We start from the raw sequence: 6,531 nt of genomic DNA, 5'->3' as shown, positions 1-6,531 counted from the left end.
CACACTAGTTCAAAAAAAAATTCTATACTAATGGCGCACCCACTGACTGGTGCGCCATTAGTAGTTACAACTACTAATGGCGCACTTGGGCAGGATGCGCCATTAGTATGTTTGGATAGGCACACTAGTTCAAAAAAAAATTTCTATACTAATGGCGCACCTGCTGCCTGGTGCGCCATTAGTAGTTACAACTACTAATGGCACACTTTGCCCGGATGCGCCATTAGTATGTTTGGACAGGCGCACTAGTTAAAAAAAAATTTGATACTAATGGCGCACCCTTAGAATGGTGCGCCATTAGTAGTTTAAACTCTAATGGCGCATCAGATTGTGGTGCGCCATTAGTATATACTAATGGCGCACCATCTTTCTGGTGCGCCATTAGTGTCAATCCCATCTATAGCCCTTCTCCTAGTAGTGAAATGAAAAACAATGACCTTTCAATGACCACTAGTCAAGGTCACAAGTTGACATATTTCTTGTAGTGCACTCTCTTGCTCACTAGCTATAAACTACAGGTACGAGTAGATATACACAAGGGTGGGTCTTTGGGCCAAACCCATACACACACCCCACACATACACTCAACCCAAGATATATCCTTACTAGGTTGTTGATTGGTAGAAGTTTGCACTGTGTTTCTAGGTTGTGTAACTGTTTTGCTACTCAATCCAGTCATATCTCCATTTCCTTACATAATACATGTTGAAGCCTTGAGATGATCTTGGTCCTTTCGGCGCCACTTTTCATAATTGTACAGGAAAGCACATACATTTTCTATTGGTACTAATTAGTGGGGCATATTGTCCAAAAAGACTTTGATAGCGAGAGGCCAATGAGGTCCAAACATGTCAAACTCCAACAAAACGGGTATTTTGTCTATTGTATGAATTATAGAGGCTATTAACATGGTAATTATTTCGGGATAGAAACATTCCATTGTTCCAACATCTACACTACATATGATTCTATTCTTTTTGTATGCAACATGAGTTTGCATAAATATAAAAAAAATTGTATATTCATGAAATATTGTATATGTGGACTTTTGTTCAAGTCTATTTTCCTTTTCCTGCTCAAATATTCCTTGTATCATTTTTGAGAGGGAAATAGTGGAAATATCCTACTAGGCTTCTAGAAATTTTTCTGCTGGAAAATGTACAATGGAGGGACGGTAGCCAGAGCTACCTTATAAAGTATGTAAGCACTCTTGCATTCCCTCTTTGATTCTAGGTTTTTCTCTATATGTATCATTAGCAAAGTATTATTTGAATATGCTAAAACATTCATGAATGGTTGGTGTGTTACCATCAAATATGATCATGCTATTGTTTTTGTTCCTGGTTTTACTTTCTTCTAAGATAGGCACGACTTGCATGACTAAATTCCACTCTTGTTTCAACATCCACTGAAAGTTTTGGCTAAAGTCACATACAAAAGTAAGCGTGTTGCAGTCCTTCCTTAGCATATCTCTGTTATAGATCGTGTCAAGTAAAATCCACAAAAGATCCTATGTTTATGTTCACAATATGGCTTCCATATCCATGACATAGGGTTGGGAGAAGGATCATGATTGGTTATAGGCTTATAAAAAAATTTACTATAAAAAAAGAACCTTGCCCATAGTGAATTTCGAGGAGCCATCATCATCAAAATAGCTTAATTTATCAAGAATAATGACAAGGTTATTGCATTGGGCATATGCCATGGATGATATGGACGAAACATATCATATATAGATTCATAGGTTAAGCCTTCTGAATGGTGTTCTCCTCGTCAATTGTAAAATAATGAAATTTGGTGGATTTAGATTGCATAGGATGATCAGACCATGTGTGCTACCAAAACAAAACAGTGTCACATCTTCAAAAATCACATTTAGCCAAAGACTAAAATTGGTTTCATGGAGACATACAATCTCTCCACCAAAAGGAGCAATGCCAACCAAAGTGTTGTGGGGGCAGACATATTAGAGTAATGAGCTTGCAAGATGAAGTTCATCCAAGAGATGTTCTTTTTGTTAGGAACTTCATCAGTAGAGTAGAATTCTGCACTTTCAGATGAAGTACCTCTACACCACATGACTCCGACCTACACGCAAGACCTCATTTTCTAAGACCTTTACCCACCTAACAATATATTTGCCTACATACAAGATCACATTTTTATCATTTTCATACCGAAGGTCTGAAGCATAATTGATTCCTTTTTTCAAGTTAGAATTAATATAATTTGTCTTTGTATGACAACACATGCATATCTTGGATTGACCCGATTTAATGATAATGAGATGTACATACTATATTTAATTATTTTCCACTACAATCATAAAGTAGGATCAAATATTTTAGATTGAGAAACAAATATTTAGTTGTTTGGAATGGTGGACGTTCAAATCATGTTGTTCTGATTATAGGAATTCCATGTGTACTCTTTGTAGTGGGGAAAATTCAAGATATTGTTTGTTTGAAAACCATAGAGATCGAAGGAAGTGTGAAATGGGGGGATTTTAAAAATCTCCATAAGGATCTTCGTCACTCTCAAAATTGTTCAATAATGGCAATATCACTTTCTTACATTATAGAACATTCATCCTTGTTCTTATGATTTGACATCTCCCCTTTTAGGATTATTTTACTTTTGTGCTGAAATGAGTTTGAAATTGTATTTGATATACCTAGATAACTATGTCTTTTGTAGCGTCAGTTTGCTTTCATCATAAGTTTTAATATTTTCTGAAATATCACAGAAATAAGCGTGAACTGATTTTTACTTGCAACCAATATCGTATTAGGTGATTTGCCTGTTTTTGAATGTTGAGTCTTCGAAAAATGGCTTAGAGGGAATGAAGCAGGTAAGATGGACACTTGATTTTTCATTTATAGTCTTTAGAAGGTATGGAACTTCAGAATATTATGTTTAAGCTATTTATGACACTGATGCATGTTGCAAAGATGTTAAAAGTGAACAAAAGAATTGGTTAGCAACAAAAAAAGATGGTTCATATATTTATGTATGTCCTGGGCACAAGGTCATAATAACAGTCCTTGCAAAATATGGTTTTTGGAAAGGCGCATCAACAGTCGATACAAACCAAGATTCATTAATAGGTTTTGTTGTACGGGACCCGAGTAAACACAAGCAATGGAGAGGTAAGTACTGTGAAAATATAAGAAATCGGGGGACTCGTGTGGAATCACAAGAAGTGATATGCTGTAAGCTTGTATTATCTATTAGTCCACATGCATGGAAATCTAATTCTCGCGATGTCCACCTATAGTACTTGCTGATCATGGACGTCATCCTTCTTTCAGTAGATGATGGCCTATATTTTCTGCATCCTCCTCTAGTACTAGCAGAGCAAGGCTCATATTGTCTGTATCCTCGCCTGGCCTACTAGGTCACAACTTCCATGCTTGGCATCCTCCTCTTGAACCACAGGTCAAGGATTACATCCTCGACATCCTCCTCAATCCTCATGCACCAGAATATCAATACGTGTTTCATCATATTCCTCCTTGTCCAAGAGGTCAAGGCTTCATTACCCATCACGCTCCCAATTTTGCACTAGAATATTTGAAGCACTTAACAGATTGTGGAAACAACAGCGATATTTCTCCAGACCAGCAACATTGGATGTTTAGCGAATGGCGTGAGACTGACTATGTCATTGCATGTTCACAACACTTGAGTCCACCTGGCAGTTCTGCTCCTTGTCATTTGTGGCATAGAATGTCGTGCCCAAGGTATGAGTTTTGAAAGATCAGAAGGCTTCTCTTGCTTGAGCTCCACATATTACTCTAGATTCAAAAATGGGCCAGGTAGCACGCCTCCCAACTAAACTCATTGATGCAATTGCAGCTTTGTCCCAAGAAACATTCTGAATGATTTGTCTTAGACTGTTGTATTCAAAATTACAAGGAAGACACCAGGACATGGGTTCTTGTTTCTATTTCCAATCAAGCCAATTACTCCCAATATCCGTAGAACATAATTCCCGATGTGTACAATGATGCATATGACATTTCATAATCCCATGATAGCATGCATGTTTGCCAGGCACTACTAAGTTCCAACCTTCATTGCTACATGTATCTTCACATTGGGTGACTGATGAGGTTATTATCTATTTTTCTAGATAGTCACTCATGTTTTAGCTAGATTGAGTTATGCGTTAGTTTAATATTTCACATCGAGTCAAGTAGATGTTCACTATCACACTTGAGCTATTGCTAATTGTCATGTACAAAACATAACTAATCTCCCTCAATGAATTCTTAGTATGTTTCATTCATTCACTATAAATCATTAACTATTTCTAGAATTATCGTTACTGACAAAAAAATTGCAAAAAAAGTCAACGCCAAATTAATTGAAGAAAATTTCAAGTGTGTTAAGTCCACTTTCAATAGTATATGAGTGAATTTATCCTACCAAAACCGTCTCTTGAGAATCAATGCCCATGCAAAATATAACTAATATCTCAGAATATAATTGACATCATTTTACCATGAATTTTATGTACTAAAAATCATATGCACAGAAAAAGATTCAAAACACAATCAAAAAACTTTAATCACTTCAAGTTCGTTTAATTAGTATATAACACAAAAATAAGGTAAAAATATATGGAAAACACACATTTTTTACAATGAGAATAATAGTAACCTAATACAACATTGTAATTTCATAATAAGTTAACAATGGATAATGATGATCCGCGTGCATCAAACATGCCTATGACAAAGCTATGTTTGCCAAAGGCGCATATTTGAAAATGTGATCACATTTCGATGAAAGTTTCCTTAGATAAATTAAATAATATGTGTTCATGATACAACTTTATAAAATTCTAGCCCACACATACGGGAAGACAACTATGCTAGTATAGTGAAAAGCACAAACATACATTAGTAATTAGAAAGCAACAACACTAATTACCTTCGATCCGTGGGTTACTTGTTTTATCGTAGTTTGGCACTGATCCCCCTCTCCGAATAATAGTCACAAAGCTAATGTCAACCAAAACTTACTCCTTAAGTCTCTACTATAGGTTCCAATCTTTTCTGGAGTATTTTCATGTCCAACAAAAATAGTCAATGCATTTTTGGTGCTTTTAGAGAACTAAATACCACATACTATTTCCATCTTTTGGACATGACAATCATGTCTTTTTTCAATGAAAAAAATAGTGCGCAATTTCTTTCCTAGTAGCGCGCTATAGCATACGAGGAGAGGCCACACTGAAGTTTGGCATTTTTCTTATGATGGGGCTATTCACAAAATAGCACGCTATATTGCGCTAAAACGGTAAGCTTGTAGTGTGTTTTTTAGCAGCCCATTAGCCCAAGGACACCATTCTAACCTAGCCCCAATAGGAAAAATAGATAATCCCCTATCCAACCAAACGCTTTCATTCCCCAATTTTCTACTTTATTCTCCACCCAACCACGCGGTCCTGTGCGTCGGCAGAGGCGGCTTCTTCTTCCTCCTGTTCGGTACGTCTACTTTCGTTCCTCGCTGGTCTTCCTGTGTTCTTCGCCGGTCTTCCCCCGTTTGCAGCAGCACGATGTCGCAGTTAGCTGCGCCGCTAACAAGTGAGGCACCAGGCAAGTTCTTGGGCTCACAGGTCCGTGATGTATGTTTTGGATCATGATGTTTGCTACATCTTAGTTTTTGATTATGTTACAAGTTATCCATCTTAACTCCTAGCACTTAGTTGACTCGATCGCCGCTTTGTCCGATAGCTAGCGACATTGAATACATAAATATCCTGCAATGAGATGTTATTCTTTAGCAATGGAGATCCCGGAGGTACCTGATTCTGAATTTCTATATTTTTGCCGTGTTGTTGCCTCATGGTTTGTTGATGTTAGGCCACATTAAAGTTTTTTAGTAATTTATTATTCAAATATATCATTTATTCTTGTTAAAATCCTTAATTTTTGGCTACACATGCCATTACTTTGAAACACCATTTGTAATTAGCACACTATAGCGTGTATAGCATCTGGAGGAGGCCACCCCTATTTCTCTTAACATGATATTTTTTTGTTGCTTTTTTGAAAGGCACAATCATTTATTGTTACTACTGAATGCACACTTCTCACTCCCACAAACTATTCATCATAGAACATGAGGACCAAGGTTATGCTTTCAAGTGATATTCTTTGACATCATTTTTATCATTGATTTCGTATAATGTCTTCATTGTCGTGCCTTTAGAAAAGTAGCTGATTTTGTTTTTATAATAGACAACCATGTAAAAATGATTGTTGTTTTGGCTTACCAAATTTTTGTTTTGCTCTAATGTAGGTGTATTTTGATGAGTTAGGACAAATTTCAATATTCACAGATAAAATAATATCTGATCCAAAGTGAACATTAAGTTTGTGTAAACAAAAATTAACCTTTTGAATTTATTACTAAATGGGTTCTAGTTCCATTCTTCTTTTGTTACAGCCCATTATTAAACTCACAATGATTTTTAGAACAATTAGTTCCTGTGCAACATTTGATACATCATATAAT

General features: G+C 36.3%; 1 pseudogene; it reads left to right on the top strand.

Moving 5' to 3' along the window:
* Nucleotides 1–2,416: 2,416 nt before the first annotated feature.
* Nucleotides 2,417–3,841, top strand: LOC119345397 (annotated as a pseudogene).
* The last annotated feature ends 2,690 nt before the right edge of the window (nucleotides 3,842–6,531 follow it).

The sequence above is a fragment of the Triticum dicoccoides genome, unplaced genomic scaffold, assembly GCF_002162155.2.
Source record: "Triticum dicoccoides isolate Atlit2015 ecotype Zavitan unplaced genomic scaffold, WEW_v2.0 scaffold23281, whole genome shotgun sequence".
NCBI classification, from domain to species: Eukaryota; Viridiplantae; Streptophyta; class Magnoliopsida; order Poales; family Poaceae; genus Triticum; species Triticum dicoccoides.
The sequence above is the reverse complement of the archived record's forward strand: the minus strand, read 5'-3'. Positions and strand labels throughout refer to the sequence as shown.